The sequence below is a fragment of the Schistocerca americana genome, chromosome 3 (genome assembly GCF_021461395.2).
Source record: "Schistocerca americana isolate TAMUIC-IGC-003095 chromosome 3, iqSchAmer2.1, whole genome shotgun sequence".
NCBI classification, from domain to species: Eukaryota; Metazoa; Arthropoda; class Insecta; order Orthoptera; family Acrididae; genus Schistocerca; species Schistocerca americana.
In genome coordinates this window covers 686450307-686476591 of record NC_060121.1, presented here as the reverse complement: position 1 = coordinate 686476591, position 26285 = coordinate 686450307, and positions in this window count along the sequence as shown.

Sequence of the window (26285 nt, the reverse complement as noted above, 5' to 3'; positions counted from 1 at the left end):
AACGTGTGGTTCCTGAAGAGGGGCAGCAGCCTTTTCAGTAGTTGCAGGGGCAACAGTCTCGATGATTGACTTATCTGGCCTTGTAACACAAACCAAAACGGTCTTGCTGTTCTGGTACTGCGAACGGCTGAAAGCAAGGGGGAACTACAGCCGTAATTTTTCCCAAGGGCATGAAGCTTTACTGTATGGTTAAATGATGATGGCGTCCTCTTGGGTAAAATATTCCGGAGGTAAAATAGTCCCCCATTCGGGTCTCCGGGCGGGGACTACTCAGGAGGACGTCGTTATCAGGAGAAAGAAAACTGGTGTTCTACGGATCAGAGCGTGGAATGTCAGATCCCTTAATCGGGCAGGTAGGTTAGAAAATTTAAAAAGGGAAATGGATAGGTTGAAGTTAGATATAGTAGGAATTAGTGACGTTCAGTGGCAGGAGGAACAAGACTTTTCGTCAGGCGAATACAGGGTTATAAATACAAAATCAAATAGGGGTAATGCAGGAGTAGGTTTAATAATGAATAAAAAAGTAGGAATGCGGGTAAGCTACTACAAACAGCATAGTGAACGCATTATTGTGGCCAAGGTAGACACGAAGCGCATGCCTACTACAGTAGTACAAGTTTATATGCCAACTAGCTCTGCAGATGACGAAGAAAATGAAGAAATGTGTGATGAGATAAAAGAAATTATTCAGATAGTGAAGGGAGACGAAAATTTAATAGTCCTGGGTGACCGGAATTCGGTAGTAGGAAAAGGGAGAGAAGGAAACGTAGTAGGTGAATATGGGCTGGGGGGAAGAAATGAAAAGGAAGCCGCCTGGTAGACTTTTGCACATAGCACAACTTAATCATAGCTAACACTTGGTTCAAGAATCATAAAAGAAGGTTGTATACATGGAAGAAGCCTGGAGATACTGACAGGTTTCAGATAGATTATATAATGGTAGGACAGAGATTTAGGAACTAGGTTTTAAATTGTAAGACATTTCCAGGGGCAGATGTGAACTCTGACCACAATCTATTGCTATGACCTGTAGATTAAAACTGAAGAAACTGCAAAAAGGTGGAAATTTAAGAAGATGGGACCTGCATAAACTGACTAAACCAGAGGTTGTACAGAGTCTGAGGGAGAGCATAAGGGAACAATTGACAGGAATGGGGGAAAGAAATACAGTAGAAGAAGAATGGGTAGCTTTGAGGGATGAAGTAGTGAAGGCAGCAGAGGATAAAGTAGGTAAAAAGACGAGGGCTACTAGAAATCCTTGGGTAACAGAAGAAATATTGAATTAATGAAAGGAGAAAATATGAAAATGCAGTAAATGAAGCAGGCAAAAAGGAATACAAACGTCTCAAAAATGAGATCGACAGGAAGTGCAAAATGGCTAAGCAGGGATGGCTAGAGGACAAATGTAAGGATGTAGAGGCTTATCTCACTAGGGGTAAGATGGATACTGCCTACAGGAAAATTAAAGAGAGCTTTGGAGAAAAGAGAACCACTTGTATGAATATCAAGAGCTCAGACGGAAACCCAGTTCTAAGCAAAGAAGGGAAAGCAGAAAGGTGGAAGGAGTATATAGAGGGTCTACACAAGGGCGACGTACTTGAGGACAATATTCTGGAAATGGAAGAGAATGTAGATGAAGGCGAAGTGGGAGATACGATACTGCGTGAAGAGTTTGACAGAGCACTGAAATACCTGAGTCGAAACAAGGCCCCGGGCGTAGACAACATTCCATTAGAACTACCGACAGCCTTGGGAGAGCCAGTCCTGACAAAACTCTACCATCTGGTGAGCAAGATATATGAGACAGGCGAAATTCCCTCAGACTTCAAGAAGAATATAATAATTCCAATCCCAAAGAGAGCAGGTATTGACAGATGCGAAAATTATCGAACTATCAGTTTAATAAGCCACGGCTTCAAAATACTAACGCGAATTCTTTACAGACGAATGGGAAAACTAGTAGAAACCGACCTCGGGGAAGATCAGTTTGGATTCCGTAGAAATATTGGAACACGTGAGGCAATACTGACACTACGACTTATCTTCGAAGAAAGATTAAGGAAAGGCAAACTTACGTTTCTTGCATTTGTAGACTTAGAGAAAGCATTTGACAATGTTGGCTGGAATACTCTCTTTCAAATTCTAAAGGTGGCTGGGGTAAAATACAGGGAGCGAAAGGCTATTTACAATTTGTAGAGAAACCAGATGGCAGTTATAAGAGTCGAGGGGCACGAAAGGGATGCAGTGGTTGGGAAAGGAGTGAGACAGGGTTGTAGCCTCTCCCCGATTTTATTCAATCTGTATATTGAGCAAGCAGTGAAGGAAACAAAAGAAAAATTTGGAGTAGGTATTAAAATCCATGGAGAAGAAATAAAAACTTTGAGGTTCGCCGATAACGTTGTAATTCTGTCAGAGACAGCAACGGACTTGGAAGAGCAGTTGAACGGAATGGATAGTGTCTTGAAAGGAGGATATAAGATGAACATCAACAAAAGCAAAGCGAGGATAATGGAATGTAGTCGATTTAAGTCGGGTGATGCTGAGGGAATTAGATTAGGAAATGAGACACTTAAAGTAGTAAAAAAGTTTTGCTATTTGGGGAGCATAGTAACTGATGATGGTCGAAGTAGAGAGGATATAAAATGTAGACTGGCAATGGCAAGGAAAGCGTTTCTGAAGAAGAGAAATTTGTTAACATCGAGTATAGATATAAGTGTCAGGAAGTCGTTTCTGAAAGTATTTGTGTGGAGTGTAGCCATGTATGGATGTGAAACATGAACGATAAATAGTTTGGACAAGAAGAGAATAGAAGCTTTTGAGATGTGGTGCTACAGAAGAATGCTGAAGATTAGATGGGTAGATCACATAACCAATGAGGTGGTACTGAATAGGATTGGGGAGAAGAGAAGTTTGTGGCACAACTTGACTAGAAGAAGGGATCGATTGGTAGGACATGTTCTGAGGTATCAAGGGATCACCAATTTAGTACTGGAGGACAGCGTGGAGGGTAAAAATCGTAGAGGGAGACCAAGAGATGAATACACTAAGCAGATTCAGAAGGGTGTAGGTTGCAGTAGTTACTGGGAGATGAAGAAGCTTGCACATGATAGAGTAGCATGGAGAGCTGCATCAAACCAGTCTCAGGACTGAAGACCACAACAATGACTAAAGTATACGCTGTTCAACTTGAAGACCCATTTAATGCGAAATATTTGAATTTGGCACAAGCTATGATGAAATACGAATAAATGTGTCAGCAACAAGGAACATTGATGAAATGGTTAATTATTTTGTAAGTGTGGCTGATAAAGACCCTGTCAACAATCAGAGAAATGCTGGAGTTTCTCGAAACTTTAAATGTAGGAATTTCCCGAAAACTTCTTCACACAGCTAACGCTTCGCCAACATCCCGCTCGTGTCAGCTAACAAGTGGAACCCATCATAGGTCGCTGTCTTACGCAGGCAGAACTTCGCAGAGTGAAAGAAAGGTGAAAATAATGAAACATCTATTTCAGTTTAAGTACCGAAAGCCTGTACCTTCCAAGAGAAGGTTAAAGTTTCGATGCAACTTTATCAGTTCCCTCGTGCAGAGAAAAGCCGAGTGAATCGATAGCGTATTGGTTAACACCATAGATTCGTCTTTGTCCGCCCTCTGTTCAAATGCAATCATATGTTTTTTTCTTTATCTTTTGTTGTTGCCGAAGTATGTCGCTTGAACATTTTTTGTGATGTATGATGAATTGTTTGTCGATGAAATGGAATACTGACGTGTTCATTAACAGCAATTTCGCTAAAATACAGTATAAGCTGTTTAGTCAACCATGTGACGCATACTTTTACTGACAGATGAAAAATTACCTCACTGATTAAGAAGTTCCTCACATTGCACAGCGAAGGGAAATCACAAGCACGAGAGATGCAGTTCAGTTACACCCCTTGATCCATAATCAGTTGCAGGCTCCAGCTTTCGAGAAATGCTTCGATATGCATGGTGGTTTACCGTGAAATTATCGCGAGGCATTTAGGAACACTAACGAGGTTGCAGCGGTAACGTTTATAAGACAGATTGCTAGTGTGGCCAGTCTTACGTCGGATAACAATACGTATTGTGGGAGCAGGAAGGAGCATGAGTGGTTCTATAGCCTACGCTAATCCATTTAAATCCGGCAAAAGTGAGCATGCCTTAGAAAACGGACACCGGATAAAATCTGACGAACACCCGTCGTGGTTCGCACTAAAGGCTTTGGGATTGTGTAGTTAAAGAAGCTATTGAAATAAAAATCACCGATAACATCCTAAACTGTAGGCTGCAGCTGAGCACGGCATGGGATCCAACGATCGCGCAACTGAAGCGGACGCATCGAACGTCAAGTCAACGTATCCCCATATATGGAGATGCCGCAAACACCATTGACGTCACAGCCGGCAACTAGTTTATATACGGGGCACACCAGCAGACCACTGGCAGCCATACTACTTGACTATGGCCGAGGAGCACTTGGCCGAATGCTAGTGTAATTTTAATTAAAAAATGTGTGTGAAATCTTATGGGACTTAACTGATAAGGTCATCAGTCTCTTATCTTACACACTACTTAACCTAAATTATCCTAAGGACAAACACACACACCCATGCCCGAGGGAGAACTCGAACCTCCGCCTGGTAATTTTAATCACTTGACTGGAAATCGGAGACATTGTCTGTCGAATAGCTTATGAGAAAAAATGAACGATGCGCTAAATCTTTAAATACGAGTATCTCGTTGTTCTTCTTTGTCTGTAGAATAAGGAGAATTAACCTAAATCTTAAGCGATACAGATCTCGAACAATTGAATCTTCTTTTCGCCCCTTCCATCCTTCTTATCTTATTTGTCTAGTCTGATGGCTGGTGTGGAATTATCATGCTCCCTACCTCAAACGAACGTTCCCTAAAATTACCCAGCAGAGTTTTCCAAAGAACAATGTTCTTGCCGTTCCATGGAAGCCTATTTTAGTGCTGATATGAGAAACCAGGGATTGCATATGCATATGTCCGAACTACTATCAGACTGAACTATTAAACAGACAAACAATTTTTGAGATCCGGACGTCATCATGACCCAACTAATGTGGGGTGCGAGAGCTGCCAGCTTACGCCCAGGAAGAAGTGGAATTTTTTAACTGTAGTAGAGGAAAGGTGCCTAATATGAGACACACTTTTGTAAACCCATTTGAAAGACCTAAAAGTGAATGCAATGGTATTTTTTATGATGGTAATAAGATCTTGCATTATTTAATTTTATCATACAATTATCGTATTTGCAATAATAAACAATCTTTCAGAGTAGTTATTAAAACTTCACAAACAAGGCATTTCGTAGAAATGGTTTCCTAATATGAGACAGTAACAATATTTTGCTGTAATTATTTTATTACATAATAATGACATATGAAAATAAAATTTTTACATATTCATTCATTTCTGTTATCCTTCACTCATTTCACACTACTTAGGTTTATATTTACGGCATCCGGGGCAAACAAAATTGTCTTCTGTGACACCCCAATCTTCGTGAGCCCAGCGATAACATTTTGTGCACTGTGCCCATTTCTCCCCGTGTTTGCCTTCAGAAAAGCGCCCAGTACAAAAAAATTGTTCAAGTGGCTCTGAGCACTAAGGGACTTAACATCTGAGGTCATCAGTCCCCTAGAACTTAGAACAACTTGAACCTAACTAACCTAAGGACATCACACACTGTAAGTAGGCTGTTTATGTTTTCTTATTGGCAACGTTACGTAGCAGTCTGTGGCTGCTTTGCATTGTTGTAATACTCGCCATTGTAGTATATGACTATCAAGGTAAATACATTGTTTGTTCTCTATTAATATCTTTCATTTGCTAACTATCCCTATCAGTAGTTAGTGCCTTCCGTAGTTTGAATCTTTTATTTGGCTGGCAGTAGTGGCGCTCGCTGTACTGCAGTAGTTCGAGTAATGAAGATTTTTGTGAGGTAAGTGATTTCTGAAAGGTATAGTTTAATGTTACTCAGGGTCATCCTTTTGCAGGGATTTTTGAAAGTCAGATTGCGTTGCGCTAAAAATATTGTATGTCAGTTTAAGCACAGTCTTGTATAAATTGTTCTAAGGGGTCGTTTCATATGTCGACCCTTAGCCCAGGATACCTCACTGGAATCTTCTGATTTTTTTCTTGTGGTTTGTGTAATTAGTGTAGCTATTGTTTATTGCTAGCGCATAATTGTAGAGAGAATCTCCTTTATAGTTGCAGCCTTTCATTGTTGTACAGTAAAATAGTTGTGGCATGCATGTAGATTTGCACCAAGTATTTCGCTGCTGCGCTTGCAATTAACTACATATTATTTTCAGTGCTATGTTAATGTGTTCTCTTATTTTTGCTCTTCAAATTGTGCTTTTCTGTGTTATCGTGTGAAATATTGTGACAATAATGGCGTGTGAAAAACGTAACACTAGGCTCCAAAGTAAACTGAGAAATAATAGTGACGACGAGTGTAGCTTACCAGCACCGCTGTGTAATGAATTAACAGACATTCAAAGTAGTAATTTGGTAACTGTGCATAGGGAAATGGAGCGGGCGTCAAATAATGGTGTAGACAGTGAAACAGGTAGTGAACAGGGAAGCATTATCGATCGATCGGTCGGCAAAAGCTCGCCTCAGGAATCGGGAATGACAGAACACAATATTGCAAATACTGTAGACTCAGGTTTTGGGTTCTCACCGTTTTCTCAAATGAGTCAAGAAACATTTTCTGCTTGTCAAAATGTGAATGTTGCCGGTGCAACTTCACTGCCGAAAAGCACTGAGGAACATGTTTCAGACACCAGTGCATTGTTATTACAGTTAATGCAACAAATGGGACAAAGGCTACAAAAGTTAGACACAATGGAACAAAATCTTCAAAAGTTAGACACGATGGAACAAAATCAGAGACAAACACAGCAACAGCTTCAAAAGTTAGATTCATTGGAACAAACTCTTGAACAAACACGTGAAGATTTAACTACTGAGTTACATAACATTGAATCGAAATGTCAAAAAGTCTGTAATGACGTAAAAACTCAAATTTGTGAGCATTTTCAACCTATTTTTTCGCGGCATGAAAATGCATTACAGAATCACGAAGCAGCCATAAAAGAACTGCAAACTATTGTTCATGAAAATCATGAGACCTTGCAAACTAAATTTGACTCAGTTGCATCTACCGATTCGGTTACGCAACTTGCAAAAACTCAGGAAAACTTAAAGGACACAGTAGATACTCTGAAACTTGGTTCAGAAAAACACACTGAGGAAATAAGTACACTATCGGAGAAAGTAGCCGAACTTTCGGATCAGTTCACTAATTTATCTACGAAGGTAGATGATAATCTGAATGACACAAAACCGGTAGCCTTTAATGACACAGAAGAGTGCGAACAAATTAGGAAATTCAATCAAAATCAAATCAATATACAGTACAAAAGAGAAATCCGGGAAGTACAAGATCAGTTGGCACAAGTAATACAAAAATTACAAATTTCAGAGGACAATCGCGCTCCAACACGGGAAGAGGGACTTAGAAATACGGGAAAGCCGCAAAATAATAACACAGGGCATTTCGGAAGTTATGAAAGAAATTGGCAATGTGCACCGAATTTTGAGATGGAACGGCCGACACGACCTAACAATGACCGATATGCGACTCGCCGACATGATGATTTTGACTATAACCTGTTCATTACTACACGTAAATTCAAAACATTTAAGAATTCTGGCAACGACATTCATCCACAAGCATGGCTCCATCAATTCTCTCATTGTTTTCCTCCCAAATGGTCGTTAGAACACAGATTAGAATTTATGTGTGGCTACTTAGAGAATGAACCAGCTGTAAGAATGCGATCAGTCATTCACGATTGCCACAGTGAAGGAGAATTTTACCATGCCTTCCTCTCAGCATATTGGTCTCAAGCCACACAAGACTGAGTAAAACATGGCATCATTATGATGAAACATTTCGAACAATCTGAATTCTCCAGTCTTGTGAAATATTTTGAAGACATGTTGCACAAGAATCAGTACCTGTCAAACCAATACAGCCCCTCAGAACTCATCCGCATTTGCTTAATCAAATTACCTGAACATTTACGACATATTATTTTAGCAGGACGTTGCAAAGAAGACATTGAGGCTTTTCAGGGACTGTTCCAAGAACTGGAAATTGACACTGACAATCGGGGAACGCGGAAACTGTAGCACAACAATTACAGGTCACATCTGTCACAATTCTGCGATGAAAGAAATAATAACTGGACACGACAAGGCTATTCTCACAACACATATCGTGACCAAAACAGACACCACCCGTATGACAACCGTTGGCAGAGTAGTAATAATTACAGGGAAAGATCACCTCTCCGCGGTAGTGACTATCACAGAGACAATCAGAGAAACAGACAATTTGGGAACCAAAATAATTATTATCAAGGGAAACAGAATAATTTTAGACGCAACAGTCCAGCGCGCAGTTACGATTCAAGGAGAAATTCTCCACCACTTAACCGACAAGAAAGAAACTACAAAAACTACCGACATGATGACAGACGATGTGATCGTAACGACAGACCTGAATTGCATCAGAACTGGCGGGATTCAAACAGAGCAGGGCCCTCTCGAGGAGGTGAATATGTAAAAGTTAGGTCTCCAAATCCCAATAACGACGCGCGCCAACAAAGAGACAATAGGCAATGACTCACACCGCTGGCAGCCACAAAACGTATGTATGAAACTGACGACGCAACTGCCGTAGCTAGTAATTACGTAAAAGTGGAAGACATTAGGGACATCTTACTCCAGGAACACAACGTAAAACATAACAACATTGCATATCCTGTGATTCACATTACTGTAAATGACGTAAAATTTACGGCAGTACTTGACTCTGGCAGTCCCGTTTCAGTAATTAGTGAAACAGCTTTTAGCAAATGCAACAAATCGAATGATTGCCCCACACTTCCATTACGTAAGATTAAATTACAAGGTGCAATCTTTGGAAAAAGTGTAGATGTACGCCAACAAACCAATTTAGAATTCTTTTGCCAAAGCCACAGCTTCTCTATGAACTTTCTTATTGTTCCATTATTGTCGACGGAAATTGGGAGTAGACTTTTTGAATGAATACAAAGCAATCTTAAACTTTCACGATGCTGAAATAAGTTTAGAGAAGGAAGGTAAGTCAATAGCTTTGAAATTTGAAGATTGGCTCTCAAACCATGACGAAGAAATTAATCGGCTTTACCTTCTGTTGGACAACAGTTCGGAATTTTCTACGGAACTAGACACTAACAATCACTCTGCAAGTACTGACAGGGATGATATCGACGGCATATTTGAAATTAATGAGTTAATTCAGAATAAAATTCAAACAATTGAGAATTGTAGTGACACTGATAGGCAGGAGCTTTTTGAGATTTTACAAGAACATTCCGCAGTTTTTACTCACAAAACAGGAACAATCAAGGGATTTCAATACCAATTTCGTGTTCGTGAGCATACTAAATTTTCTGTTAGACCATACGTAATTCCAGCACATTATAGGGACCGTGTTAGAACAGAAATACAATCTATGCTTGACGAGGGCATTATTGAGCCTGCAGTAAGCTCGTACAACAATCCATTACATGTTGTTGAGAAGAAGAATGGATCGATCAGGCTTGTCTTATATTCGAGACAAATCAATACTATCATTATTCCTGAAACAGACAGACCGCAAACGTTGGAAGAACTTCTTCAAAATTTTAATGGTGTAAAAGTGTTGTCTTCCATTGATCTCAGATCCAGCTTTTATCAGATCGAACTTCACCCAGAATGTAGAAAATACACAGCTTTCCTTTGTTTCGGCGTTTGTTATCAGTTTCGGAAACTTCCTTTTGGTTTGAACATTTCTTCAGCAGCATTCATTCGCGGGCTAAATTCCATATTACCTGAGTTCTTAAAACGTCACATCACCTTATATGTGGACGATATTCTAATAGCAGAAGCTTCATGGGAACAACATAATCGCATCCTCAACAGTATGTTACGTATTTTTGCAGAATCTGGAATTGCGGTTAACTTGGAAAAGTCTGAATTCGGTAGGTCAAAGGTGAAGTTTTTGGGACATATTATTTCTTCTGAAGGTATTCAGCCGGATCCTGAAAAGTTAGAAGCAATCAGAGCCATTCCAGTTCCATCCACAAAAAGACAAGTCCGCAGTTTTCTAGGTCTCGTAAATTTTTACCGTCGTTTTCTGAACATGCAAATTCTTGTTACACCAAAACTTTGTTCTCTCACTGGAAAAAATACTATTTGGAACTGGGACGAACAAGCACAGTTGGAATTCAATTCTTTGAAAGAATCGCTACTTAACGCGCCAATACTAGCTCATCCAGATCTGTCACAAGATTTCTGCCTTAGCACGGATTCTTCTAAAGTCGGTCTTGGTGCCCATTTATTTCAAGAAGCCATAGAAAATGACACTACCGTTCAGAAAACCATTGCTTTTGCTAGCCGAGTGCTAACAAAATCTGAAAAAAATTATTCCGTTACTGAATTAGAAGCTTTAGCTATCGTTTGGGCATTTAACAAATTCCGTTTCTTTCTTTCTGGTAAGCACGTAAAAGTATACAGTGATCATCGTGCATTACGATTACTTATGTCTTCAAAATTAAATCATGACAGGTTAAAACGTTGGGCATTGTTTCTGCAAGAATTCCGCTTCACAATAGTCTACATTCCCGGCAAGGAGAACATTGTTGCAGACGCACTGTCACACGCACCGGCTGGGCTTGAGAAAAGTAACACAGAAGGCAACCTCGAAAAAAATTTCAGTATTCTTTACATTCAGAAAGTCGCCTTTGAAAACTTCATCACCACATCTTTAAAGGACATTGCTCATAAACAAGATAAAGATCCAATTTGGAAAGACATCAAGAGCAAATGGCATGGAAAGACACACACACAGATTCGGCATTATTATCTGGTTAGAAACAACATACTGTTCAAACGCTGCACTGTTGATGACAAGCTATGGGTACTTTGCATTCCTGACGATTTTGTTAATAAGCTCATTTGGTACATTCATTTCAGCTATGCATTTTGGCCCACGAAAATGTTATCATATTCTTCGAACGACTTGTTATTTTAACAATATAGAAAAGAGAATTCGAAGAGTCTTGCCTATTTGTAAACTTTGTCAAAAGGTGAAACCATCTACTAGCTCCAATGGTGCTCCGCTGTTTCCTATCATTCCTTCTAAATTAAAAGAATTTGCTGCTGTTGATCTCTTGGGACCGCTTGTCAGAACATCTAATGGATTTTCGTACGTTCTAGTCGCTGTTGAACTTACTTCAAAATTTGTTTCTTTCACACCGTTACGTAAAGCCACTGGACGGTCTGTATCCAACGCCTTTGTTAAAAATTTCTTACGTGAAGTTGGACACGTTAGCAAAGTCATTTCAGATAACGGACCTCAATTCAGATCTGCTGTTTGGTCACGCATGCTTCAGAATCATAAAATCAAACCTGTTTTTATTTCATTGTACTCACCACATTGTAACCCATCTGAACGGATTATGAAAGAAATCAATAAGCTTTGCAGACTTTATTGTCACAGAAAGCATCAGCATTGGGACAGATATTTACACTTATTTCAAAATGTGCTGAATGAAATGCCTCATGATTCCACTGCTTTACCACCCACTCTTGTACTAAAGAATGAAGAACCACCAAACAGAATCAGAGAGCTTGTACCTTTCCCGAATACACGTAAACTTCGACACAAAGACGTAATTGATTTGGCTCTTAAAAATATAAAATCTGCAGCAGACAAAAGGAGAAAATTACACGGTAAAGCAAATGCAAAGAAACTGTATATTGGTCAGAAAGTTCTCATTAAAGCTCATTCATTGTCACATAAGAAGAAACACTTGAGTCACAAATTCTTTCTAGTTTACAATGGACCTTATAGAATCTGACGTATACCACATGATAATTGCGTTGAAGTGGAAAGTCTTCGTACTAGGAAGACTAAAGGTTTACACCACATTTCACATGTAAAACCGTTTATTGAAAGATAATCTGCTTTTCAACTTTGTCTTTGCCATATAACTTTTCACTTTACATTGCTAGTATGCTTTGTCAGACTTAGAATCTGTTAACATACAACAATGTTTGAAGTTAAATATCCAATCAAGAACCAAGAGAACTTATTTAAACAGAAATTACGAATGCATTGTTATAGTGAACAGATGACGCAATGTTGTTATTTGTACATTCTTGCTTGTTAGTTGTATGATTACGTAACGACTATAAGGCTTACATACTTAGAACATTTACCAGTACTGCTAATGAGATTTTAAAGCAAAGTTTTGGTTTACTTGAAATTTGGTGTATCATGAGGTAAGTACATTGGCTTCTGCAGAACTTAGCTTTCGGAGGATGATAACTACGACACTTCCACAGAGATGATCTTACAGCAAGACGCACATTTAGCGCTACAGGACACGTATTTGAGTGATTAATTTTGCACTTAAATCATTTATTTTTAAAGATATTTGAAGCACAATGATACAAAGGTTTTCCGTGACACATTTCATTCCATTGCTGTAATCTGTAACACCTGAGGGTATAATTACATTAATCCTCAGGGGGGTACACGCCTACTTTGTGTACCATGTGTTTGGCAAGCGCAAGGAGCCCTAGCTAATATGGTATTTGCTTATACAACTTTACACATCGGTACCATATTTCTCTAACACAGAATTACACAGCTATCTGATTATTTACCTGAGAGAGACAAACATTTATTTTACTACATCAGTGACAGACGTTTACGTAATTACACCATTGGATAACTTCACACTTACAAAATTGTATGTTGTTTGTACTTTGTGAACTGTTCATATTTTTTCAGAACCATTGTGATACTATGAGAGCTTTGAATGATGTATTTGGTATGGGATCATGATTATTAAAGTGCGTTTGAGGCAGATGACACTTTTGACATGAGCAGAGAATTTTTTTAGGTTTTGAAATTAGTGGAGGAAGCTACGACGATTTTGAGAGTTGACTGAGGTGTTTTGATGTTATTTTTACGACGACGAATATGTATATGTGTAATAAGGTAAGGAGTAATGAATAGTGGTTAGGGACTCTGACTTGTGAAAAAGGTTGTTGGAAACCAAGAATCGTACTTTAAGAGTTATGAAATGTATGTAAATGCGTGAATGTATTACAATGCCGACGAAAATTTTTTGGACACTGTTATATCAATAGGATTTTGTTTCTACAGATTTGTAACCCAAATTCTTGACCTGTGAAATATTTTTATATGAAACTGTCACTGTAGCGGAAACTGCTGTCGTAAATATTTCAGTAAGAAAGGTAAGTGACTGTGACATAATTCGTTGTGAGCGGCCAGGTGTGCCAGCTGCCTTGAGAAAAAGCCATTAGGTGGTAGAAAAAAAAAGGGGAGGCCATTATCCTCGCTATCGACATTCCTTTGTAGAAAGCATCGTAAATACGACACCCTCAAACTTGAAAACATGATTACACTGTGGAGCTCTTAATTTATGATATTTACTAAAATGCCTAATGAAACAATGAGAAACATTTCACGGCTATTGTCTTGCTAATTGAGAGAAATGCCATATGGCTTGCCTTTATGTATTTATTTACTCATTTTGTTTAATATCTAGTTTCTAGCTGCACTGCAGCATTGGTTAAAATAAAATTTTATAGATGTACTAATATAAATAATTTCTGTCTACAGATCGAGTAAATAATAATTTTTTCAAAAAAAATGAGGGAGCACAAAAAGACATAATTTTCTTTTCAAGTACTTGGTAACCTTTTTGGTAGAATAACTTCTGGTGGTGCACAACTTTAATTACATAGACATTAAGATGTGAATAGACATTTCCCTTATCTGCATTGTTGTCTTTAGTGTAAAATTTTTTCTGTTTGAGCTTTGTCATGTTTAGGTACTAGTTATATCATTTGCTTCTGCTGTTTGCCAGGCATAGTGCTACTGAATTTTAATTTGTGTTACTCTGCAAGCCAGTTTACTACTGATTTATTTTTCTTGTTTGCTGCTCATTGCCTTATATTAGTTGTAATTTATGCTGCTTGCTGCGCCATTTGTATTTTTGATCATTGCTGTGTGTGTTAATTGTTTTGTGCTGCTGCATTGCCTCGCCCCTTAGTTTAGCATCTGAGCTCAGTAGATTTAAGTTAGCTTAAGAGGGGGTAGACTACATAAGAAACTGACTATGGACAATAGGAAAAAAATGCATTGAGAAGTTATACGAAAAAAAAGTACAGAAATCAGGTATAGATAGGACCTTTGGGAATAATGATGAACCAAGGGAGATCTCCATGCAAAATACTGCAGTAAAACAAACCCTGTCCTTTCCTTTTGTATTATTTTGTTATGTGTGTATGTACCATTGTGTATTTGTCTTTTTCCTGTCTTTAAGTGTTTAGCTAATAAGATTTATGTTGTAGAATTTTTCTAATACTATGTCATTTACTTTGTAAAGATGTTTAGACATTACTTGTTCTGTTTTGTTTTAATGCTCATGTGTGAAATTGATGTTTCGAAAGTTATTCTGATCTTTTATGTAGGTACTTATGTCATAATTCCTGTAACACTGATGTATATTTTTATTTCTATTCTTTTGTAAAGCCTGTATTACTACAATTGTTATCTATATTGCTATGTTCTTTAATGATGTATTTTGTACCTTTGTAATTGTATTCTCATGTTATAATATTGTAATTGACACCAGTTCATCAAATTAAGTAACTTGTAAGCATTCATGTCACTGCACACATTTCTGTTGGTCATAGTAATGCACAATATGTAAGAAGTTGGGATTGATAGTGTTTGCACGTGTGTTAATAATTCAGCAAGGGACTGGATAACAGCATTGCTGGTTCTAAGGACAATTCCAAAAACTTTGTGAGTGCACAAGTGGTGCTTATGGACTTCCTACATTATCCGCAAGACTCTTCAATGGTGATTGTGCACCTTCACAGTCACAACAGATGGCTGCTGACCATCTCTACAAGGACTGCAGTGGGTCTGCATCTTTGATGACCCACCAATACCATTATTTCTACTAGGACTACAGTGGGTCTACACCTTTGATGACTCACCAATACCATTATTTCTACAAGGACTGCAGTGGATCTGCACCTCTGGTGGCCCACCAATACCATAATCTCTACCAGGACCACAGTGGGTCTGCTCTGTGATGACCTACATACCAATATTCTTCAACTTCGAATGACTCTGCTGTGGGTTTGCTCTGTTGTGGCCCATTACCTGTCTGCATGTCAAGAGTCAGCACTGTCTTTCCGTTGGAAGGACAACACTACTTCAAGACTGCATGTAAATCCACTACTTCCGTGTGCATTGTCTTTTACTGTTCAGACTTTGAGAAAAGAAACGGCAGTTTCACTGTGATGAATGATCAGGACTGTCTTTATGGACTGTGAGAAAATTTTAGCTTTTGACCAACATTGTATTAATAAGTGTGTGCATTTCATATCTTTGTTATTGTAATTATGAAAAATTTTTTCAAATCATTATTGGCCAGTGCCCAAAACAATTTGTAACATTTTTTGTGGGGAGCATGGGGGCTATGTAAGTAGGCTGTTTATGTTTTCTTATTGGCAACGTTACGTAGCAGTCTGTGGCTGCTTTGCATTGTTGTAATACTCGCCATTGTAGTGTTGGGCAGCTGGACATGAACAGCGCGTAGCGTTGCGCAGTTGGAGGTGAGCCGCCAGCAGTGGTGGATGTTGGGAGAGAGATGTCGGAGTTTTGTAATTTGTCATGAACTGCTATATATATTATGACTATCAAGGTAAATACATTGTTCGTTCTCTATTAATATCTTTCATTTGCTAACTATCCCTATCAGTAGTTAGTGCCTTCCGTAGTTTGAATCTTTTATTTAGCTGGCAGTAGTGGCGCTCGCTGTACTTCAGTAGTTCGAGTAATGAAGATTTTTGTGAGGTAAGTGATTTCTGAAAGGTATAGTTTAATGTTACTCAGGGCCATTCTTTTGCAGGGATTTTTGAAAGTCAGATTGCGTTGCGCTAAAAATATTGAATGTCAGTTTAAGCACAGTCTTGTATAAATTGTTCTAAGGGGTCGTTTCAACACATCCATGCCCGAGGCAGGAGTTGAACCTGCGACCGCAGCAGTCACGCAGTTCCGGTCTGGAGCGCCTAGAACCGCACGGCCACCACGGCCGGCACCGCCCAGGACAGAACAGACACTCTGTGTCATCGTCATCACTGCTGTCTGAATCCCCACTGTCATCAAGATCGACATCGGATGCCGAGTCACTAGACGATTCCTCTGCTTTAGGTCTACGACTGGAAGATTTTCCATCCTTCTCCCCAAATAACTTTCTCGCCGCTTTCTTAGCTTCAACCTCTGATTTCTTCTGTTTAGATTCTTGCAATTGCTTCACATAAGGAGTTGAAGTTAGTAATGCGGCAGAGCACGAACGCGATGTTTGACCTATTTGACTAACTCCAGGTGGTTTTGCGATGTGTGGGAGAGGTCTGATGTCTGCCGGGTTGACAGCTTGACCATCACCATCAGTAGTTTCATTTTCGTTTTTGGCATCTCTTTCTTGAAGAGCGTTAGCATGGCGATGAGTTGAAAATTCATGTTCCCTAAAGATGTTTCTCTTGCATGGGATGAGACCTGTTTTTCTGAAGGCATTCACATATGCTTCCATTGTTGCTGCTCGGTTGTAAGCTGCCCCAAATAACTTGGCTATTAATAATGGGGTGATAACACGACCTGGGTTACTTGCCAACCACGTTTCTGTCTCTTGGACATAGTAGGTTTTCAAAAGCCCCATAAATCCGACGTCAAGTGGCTGCATTTTATTCGTTGAGCGAGGTGGAAAACATACTTCATGAACATTGTTTTCACGTTCTTTATCTAACACATCGAGATTCTTTGTGTGGGAATAATGTCCATCAAGAATCAAAATGACAGGGTCATTTGAAGATGGCTTTACATGACTCACAAAATGATCAAACCACTGAGTAAAAATGTGAGTTTGTATCCAGCCACTTGGATGACAAGCTGATATTGATCCTGCAGGTGCAACATCCATCAAGTTCCAGAAAACATTCCAATTTCTGATCATAAGACTAGTCAAAGTAATCCCTGTTTATCATAATTTAATCGAATTAAAATAAATGCAGTTGCCAAAATTTTACTACAATTAATGATGAAATATTGTTATCTCATGATAGTATTGCGTAAATTACATATAAAAATTCGTGAGAGAACGAGTTCCCCCAATATCCGACAGGTATTGTAATATGCGACAGTGTCGCATATTTGGATCCCCATACTATCGCATATTATGAATTTCGCCATCTTATACAAAGAATCACCTACTTTCTAACAACGTTCGTTGGAAAATGAACCTAATTGTCAATAATTATAGGTAATACCGTTACAAATAACAACAATAAAAGAGTACAGTAATATCCACTCACCTCTAAGCTGAAATATTGTCTCAACAGCGATGTCGCAAAAACTCCAAACACAAGAAATTTTGTATCAACCTCTACGTACTGTGTCCAGCTCAACTATGGCTTCCTACTCGCTGTGTCGTCGTCTGGCACACAATAGACGTGTTTAAGAAACTCTCCACCAGAGTGCAACCCCTAACATGAGCACAGTTGGGGTGTCTCATATTAGAGAACTATCGCATAATATTCACCTTTCCTCTATTATGAATGAAGTAAGAGGTAAAATTAAAAATCCCTTCAGTTACAAGAAGAATTTTAGGAAGGAATGGAACTAACTGTTAAGGCCATAAAACTACAAGAGGTACTTTTACAGAATAGGAAATAGATACATGTTGGAATTAGAGAACATATCTTCTCTGTACTTGTCAAATTACTGGCTCGGGAAAGAATTAAATGATTCTACTGTTGCTTTAAATTATAAGTCAAGAATAAGGTTGATGTCATTGAAATAATAAATAATGATAATGATATTAAAGTGATAAAGATTCTGTGTGAGAATATTTGTTATAATTATTTCCTAGCCTACCAAAAATCCTAAGAAGTTTCCATTTACATAGATCTACGTGCATTTCTTATGGAGCGGGAGGGGGGGGGGGGGGAAGTTGCTGGTTGGGTAACGAGAAAACTCCAATATATCTGTGTATGTGTGTGTCAAAGCGCTTCCAGGATTCCATCTCCATTCTCACCGAGAATTCTCTATAACTAAAAGGTTTTCACAACGGACCGTCTGCTACACGTGCATCGAAAATGAGGGATGGCTAAACAGTGACACACACATACACCAAATAAAATACCTCTCCATAATGCACAATGCCTCTCTCATTGTTATCACCGTTGACCGTCCCATAAAATTCTCGTGATCCCATAACAAAAAAGCAGGGCTAATTTATTAATTGAACCTGGTATAGGGCTCAGATCAACGAGAAAATACTCGTAGAAAGTTGCAGCTGCAACCGCTCGCCGGGCTACACCTCGCACCATTCCATGGCTGAGGTGAAATGTTTCCTGTGTATATGCAGATGTGTATCGAGTGTTTGCCCACCGCTGTTCACATCCTTGGTTGTTAGAGAGACACATAATAAAGTTATAAGAGCAGTTAATACAGACCGCTTTCTCCTCTGCTCAGTAATAATAATGGCGTGTGACGAGGGCCTCCCGTCGGGTAGACCGCTCGCCTGGTACAAGTCTTTCGATTTGACGCCACTTCGGTGACTTGCGCGTCGATGGAGATGAAATGATGATGATTAGGAGAACACAACACCCAGTCCCTGAGCGGGCAAAATCTCCGAACCCGGGCCCTTAGGATTGACAGTCCATCGCGCTGACCACTGAGATACCGGGGGCGAACCCTCTGCTCAGTGATTCAACTGGTCGCATCCTGCGTCTTATAAAGCCCCTCTCTCGGCAATTGGTGCTGCCGGTACATACGTGGGCTTTCTTGATCTTCCCTGGTTGATCTCTCGTTTTTAACTGTCATGGATCAACTATGTCTCTCTCGCCCACTGTCTGTGTGGTGTCTGGGTGCTGCTGGGACATGGGGGCTACTGGAATGCCATACAGTTCTTCTCTGCTGTAAGTAGGCGGTTCCCGGTGGAAAGCGTCCGTTGGCCGTGACGGCATTTTCCTCCAGCCAGCTACCAGGTACGTTGTGAGTGGATGGTGACATGTGGCACTCCAGTCACAGTCTTTAGGTTTTCGATACAGTGCTTGTGTAGCCCATTCTCATCCTACTCTAGTCGTGGTTACTGCTTACAGCGCGTATTTGGCGACTTCTTGTGAGTGTACATGCATGGATTTTTTTCCATCGTTGTTTACGAGTATACTATAATACTATAGTTTCAGACGCCTCTAAGGCATCCCTGTAGCGACGTCACACACTAATAATGCAGGGCCATGACTTGATACGTATTTGTCAGATTGTGGTAATTGTTTGCTCCCGCATTTACTTGTGCGTCTTTTTCAAAGTGGGAGAAATTTGGCGGCATTGCAACAAAATGTAAAGAGCTTCATAGTCTCGGTGTGCTTGCAGTAAGTACATAACGGGAGTGTGTTTGTTGTTGATTAATGCAGTGCAGAAATTGCTTAACATTTAAAAATTATTATTTACGTTTATCTTAGAATGGAAATGTAGTATCTTTAGAGAAAATCGACCACAGTTGTAAATAGCAGTCGAAGATGGTGTGCTTATGCCATTGTTTTCAACAAACTATGTCATCACACATTAATAACATAGCAACGGGTTTCTCGTAGCAAAAGTTTATTTGTAGCGTTGTGGTATTTGCATAATGTCGTGCTCAGAGTGGGTATTCGTGCAAAACTTGGTCAAAATTGTAAATAGCAGTGGGAGGTGAAATTTTTACCAGAAAATGCCCAGTACTTTGCTAATTGCATTAACTTACACACGGAACTTGAAGATGACCACCTGGACTATTAATTATGGTAATATAGGCTATCATTTCGAAGTGGGATTATACTCTGTCATATAATTCGCCTAGATGATTGTATGGTCTATCATTTTCCACCATTTTGCAGAATATACCAACAAGTCATAGAATTATAGTAACTTAATCACACACTACAACGGCAAAGTGTCTTACTTCATAAATGATAGTAATAAATTTGCCGCCATTTCTTAAGAAGGATAACTCTGATGCTGGCGCTCCAAGATCCTTCCACTCTCTACAACGCGCGGAACAAGAATGACGAGGCCCACCACATTCGCTGTAGTAATAAAAGGGGGAGGAATAGCTTGATTCTTATTGCCTAGAGAGAAGGGGGGTGAATGTGGAAGGGGACCTTGAATTACCACAAAGAATTGCTGCAGATGCATGGGTAGCCACATGACCAGCATCGGGTTACATCCTGACCTTGACATAACACATGAGATGTGACGGGTTTCCTAAGGGTAGGGGCAGTGGCGGAGTGGGGGGGGGGGGGGGTCCTTAAAGATAAATAGTACAAAGCCTCATGTGTAATATGATACCTTGGATGTGCTCATTCTCTTAAAGCAATGCTACTCTACATATGCAACATTAGTGCCATTGTGCCATACCAAACGCATTGAGTGAGAGCATTACTACTGGAAAAATATTGACGAAGACATTGAAATGGTTCTGGCAAAATGAGATTTATGTCAAGAATACCAATCAGCTCCACCTCAACAATTTGTTCAGTGGCGACAGGCAGTAAACTCCTGATCATGTCTGCATAATGATTTTGTAGGACCTTTTCTCAGAAGCTACTGGCTAATCCTCATAGATACCAAAGAAGCTATTTTTGATGCATATATCATCAATATCTTCAACAAAGGCTATTGTAGTTCGCTACGTAGCCTTAAGGAAAGCTTGTAGGAATTTGTAAGAAACCTACAGTGGAGAACTGCGTTAGCTACTGCTGGCAAGTAAATACAGTATGGCGGCATATAGGTTATAGCAGTTTGTACGCAAAAGAATTGCAAGACCGACCAGCCATGCGTGGCGAAACCTTCACCTTGCAGTGATAATAGCCACAGTGGGAAGGATGTTGGCCGGCCGGAGTGGCCGAGTGGTTCTAGGCGCTACAGTCTGGGACCGCGCGACCGCTACGGTCGCAGGTTCGAATCCTGCCTCGGGCATGAATGTGTGTGATGTCCTTAGGTTAGTTAGATTTAAGTAGTTCTAAGTTCTAGGGGACTGATGACCACAGCAGTTAAGTCCCATAGTGCTCAGAGCCATTTGAACCAGTTTTGAAGGATGTTGTCACAAAATCAGGGCAAGAAACAAGTTATGAGCTATGTGACTGGGAGCTGGGTAATACTGTAACAAATTCTCCGGAGAGCCGTATAATAGCTGCGAATTTCGAAGCACATTTATTTGGAATCCATGAAGCCCAGGTTACATTAAGGACAAGATGACTGGGCACCGCCCACTGCAACCGTAGGTTCGAGATAGGGTCAGGCCAGTTGTCTTCCACACTGAGTCCACACTGTGGTATTTTGTGTGCAGTGCAGTCTACTAGCCGTCGCGCTTAGCGTCCATAGACTCACGCCAGGGGACAGTGGGTCATGTTCCACGAAGGACAGTCTCCTTCATCTCCGAGGTGCATATGAGCTGGGCCCGAGTTGCCTGGGCTCGGGTATATCCCAGCGGAATGCAGTCTCAATACAAAGAAATTAGTGCTGCTGACATCAACTAACTATCAGGTTGTTGGTTTCTGCTAGCCTGATGTCAGTGTCACAGGGTGCTGACTCATGAATCTTTTCGTTGGGTAGGAGCAACCATCTGCTGGCCATTGCCAACCTGCCATGCCGCAGTGGTGTGTGTCTCCTTCGCGTATTCAATGACGAGATGTGTAACTCGACTCTAATAAGATATTCCGATCGACCACCAGCCTGCCAGTGGGCCCTACCGGCCCCTCATTCCACTGATCGCCTTGCGGAGTGGTGTCTGAAACTGGCGTCACTGCCAGAGAGTGGTGACAGCAGCCATCGTCACCCCCCTTCAGAGTGGCGTCAGGAGAGCTGGTTGACGTCGCTGCCAGTGGGCAGCGAAGGTTGAACCATCCCCTGCAGCATTACGTCTGAACCACAGACTGTAGTGTCTGTACTGTGGTGAGAGTATTGTTTGTGTTTTAGCGACAGTCAAGGAGTCGTAACTTTTGTGACGTCGTGGGAACCGGTGGATGTCTCCCAGTTTAAGAGTAATGGTAAGTGTCACTGGTTAGAGCCTGTGCTACGTGCACAGTGTAATTTAATCGGGCATTCTGCCCCTTGTGCCTAATCTGTGGCAATTGATTGTTTCAAGTACTAAAGGGTACAGCAGTCGGTCGCAACTGATGTTTAGTGAGTATCTAGATTTCCGTCACTGTGTAGTTATCTTCATTGCTAAAAATATGTGAAGAATCAGTTACAATAAGGTAACATGCATGCCTTATTAAATGTACAGGTTCATAAGCTTTGCATGTAAGTCTGTCATAAAACACGTACCTGTAAGTGTAATGTTGGCTAGTTAATTTGGAAAAGGGGAACAAACAGCGAGGTCATTGGTCCCATCAGATGAGGGAAGTATGTGGAAGGAAATCGGTTGCAACTTGTCGGAAATTGCGAATGAAGATATGATTCCAATTAAACTGTGCCTCAGAACATACCTGAAGCATAGTCTTTATCCTGCAGCATTTCTTCATCTTCAAGCATCCTCTTGGCATTCCTTTTAGCGCTTCTTGCTCCTTTGGTAACTTGAAGAGCGAATCTTTCTGCTTCATGTACCAGTTGTCTGTCACACGCAAGCAATTGATCTTCCATATTAGAGCGACATTTTATGCCTAAATTTCTCAGGACTTCCAACCTTCCTATCACCCCATCACTGAAACATATCACTGCATCTAGTACACCAACGTTTAATGTATTTAGTGCTACAAAAACATTATTGGATAATCTTTCCCATATGAAATACACTCCTGGAAATTGAAATAAGAACACCGTGAATTCAATGTCCCAGGAAGGGGAAACTTTATTGACACATTCCTGGGGTCAGATACATCACATGATCACACTGACAGAACCACAGGCACATAGACACAGGCAACAGAGCATGCACAACGTCGGCACTAGTACAGTGTATATCCACCTTTCGCAGCAATGCAGGCTGCTATTCTCCCATGGAGACGATTGTAGAGATGCTGGATGTAGTCCTGTGGAACGGCTTGCCATGCCATTTCCACCTGGCGCCTCAGTTGGACCAGCGTTCGTGCTGGACGTGCAGACCGCGTGAGACGACGCTACATCCAGTCCCAAACATGCTCAATGGGGGACAGATCCGGAGATCTTGCTGGCCAGGGTAGTTGACTTACACCTTCTAGAGCACGTTGGGTGGCACGGGATACATGCGGACGTGCATTGTCCTGTTGGAACAGCAAGTTCCCTTGCCGGTCTAGGAATGGTAGAACGATGGGTTCGATGACGGTTTGGATGTACCGTGCACTATTCAGTGTCCCCTCGACGATCACCAGTGGTGTACGGCCAGTGTAGGAGATCGCTCCCCACACCATGATGCCGGGTGTTGGCCCTGTGTGCCTCGGTCGTATGCAGTCCTGATTGTGGCGCTCACCTGCACGGTGCCAAACACGCATACGACCATCATTGGCACCAAGGCAGAAGCGACTCTCATCGCTGAAGACGACACGTCTCCATTCGTCCCTCCATTCACGCCTGTCGCGACACCACTGGAGGCAGGCTGCACGATGTTGGGGCGTGAGCGGAAGACGGCCTAACGGTGTGCGGGACCGTAGCCCAGCTTCATGGAGACGGTTGCGAATGGTCCTCGCCGATACCCCAGGAGCAACAGTGTCCCTAATTTGCTGGGAAATGGCGGTGCGGTCCCCTACGGCACTGCGTAGGATCCTACGGTCTTGGCGTGCATCCGTGCGTCGCTGCGGTCCGGTCCCAGGTTGACGGGCACGTGCACCTTCCGCCGACCACTGGCGACAACATCGATGTACTGTGGAGACCTCACGCCCCACGTGTTGAGCAATTCGGCGGTACGTCCACCCGGCCTCCCGCATGCCCACTATACGCCCTCGCTCAAAGTCCGTCAACTGCACATACGGTTCACGTCCACGCTGTCGCGGCATGCTACCAGTGTTAAAGACTGCGATGGAGCTCCGTATGCCACGGTAAACTGGCTGACACTGACGGCGGCGGTGCACAAATGCTGCGCAGCTAGCGCCATTCGACGGCCAACACCGCGGTTCCTGGTGTGTCCGCTGTGCCGTGCGTGTGATCATTGCTTGTACAGCCCTCTCGCAGTGTCTGGAGCAAGTATGGTGGGTCTGACACACCGGTGTCAATGTGTTCTTTTTTCCATTTCCAGGGGTGTAGTTGAAACTTACCATTCTATTCTGAGTGACCCCATGAGAATCTGCTCCTTTAGGGCAAAGTCCGTGAACAGGGTGGTCATCTGTGGACAACTTACGGAAGTAGGTGGCCCATACAGCTTTGCTCATTGCTGTAATATCATTCAGAGGTGCAGTCCGTCTAGTGGCCAGTCCATAACAACTCTGAAGAAGATATATTTCAGTTTCTGTCAATCTGCCTCGGCCAGACAGATATTTTTCATCAGATAGCAACTTTCCTTTCATTTCTCTTCGTAGCTTCCTCAATCTAGCACCCATCCTCTTTTGCTCATGCCCACAACACTCCAGTTTTGTTACCAAGGTATCGCCATAAACATTGAACTCATTAATTTTATTGAAAGTTTTAGAGTCCCCATGGCCTAGGTACTTCATATATCTAACGTTATATATTGTAGAGCTCCATCACACTCTATACCTCCACTGTAACCATCATAATTCTTAGAACACTGATGTTCAATATGTCCTTCAGTGTTACCATGGCAGGTGTGGCAGTACTTAGATAAGCACTCAATATCAACACTTTTCCATTTTCCAGAGGAGTAGCGCTTACAACACCATTCAAGGAACGATGCCCTCGACGTTGCCACGTCCCATCAAGTGCAACAGCAATGTCCCTGGTTCCACTAATATTTACAGTTTCTTCTACTGCACGTTTCATAATGCTTTAGACAAAACCGTCAAGGCACCTAAAATATTTTTATGTACTTGCCGAACCCACTGAGAGGAGGAGGAAGGTGCGTCAAACCACAAAACGTTTGGGCAGCCTTTTTTTCCTTTCCTATTGCACGCAATGCATACACTAACTTCAAATTCGCATCATATGAATTATGCACCTTGTTCGAAGTCATTTTCGAGGTAGATTTATTGCAGGATCTATCCAGAATCACTAATTCTGATTCGCCACTTCCTTTATCAAAGAAGATAAGATGCCAACATTAGCAACAACAAATCCACTACAAACAGAGTATTTGTCAACACAAAACTTTGAATCACCAGGAAGCGTGCCATCTGGGAGTTTTTTCTCTGAAGAACTGATACATAGGTTACTTTCAACAGTGTGGCTTGGTTTGTTTGTGAACTGGTTACCACGGAATTTTCTTTTATTGAATTTCTTGATGCATGGCATAGTTCGTACTTATTGCACACTAAAGGATATGTACTTCCACAAATATATGTAGCAGTTGGGCAACAAACATTCAGTAACAAGTGAACAAACTGCTTCAGCGAAACAAAAGTAAGTACTAGCAAAGAAAATAATTTACAGACACTAGAAAGTGCACTGTTACCTACATATACAAAGTATCATACGTATAATCTTTGGAAACAGGCAATCAAATTTACGCAGTGTGCTGAAGTGGTGCTTTATGTATGCTAGACCTGTAGTATGATCCTAGAGTTACACTTCCTGCACCAGCATCATGCAGTAATTGACCTTCGAATAGATGCAGTGGAAATTAGTGGGAAGACATTCCGGCCGGGTGAAGCTGTTGTCAATGTTGATCTACTGTGAGGAGTGTCTGTTGCACAAGGAAATCCCGTTAAACCATGTACAGCAACATTAAGGCTTAATTAGCGTGATTGTGTGTCCAGTGGCACTGGAAAGTCGCTGTTGGTAAGTGTGGAGCTTGACTTAACAGTTGATACTGGAATTGTTAGAGCATAGTAATGTATTAGATGCAGCATGTTGCTTAGCAAGATGAAGTAGTGTATGTGTGCAGGAAAAGTACAGAGGCAAGGTAATACCCATCAATGAGGATAATTTGGCGCCGAGGGATTAAGTTGGTAAATG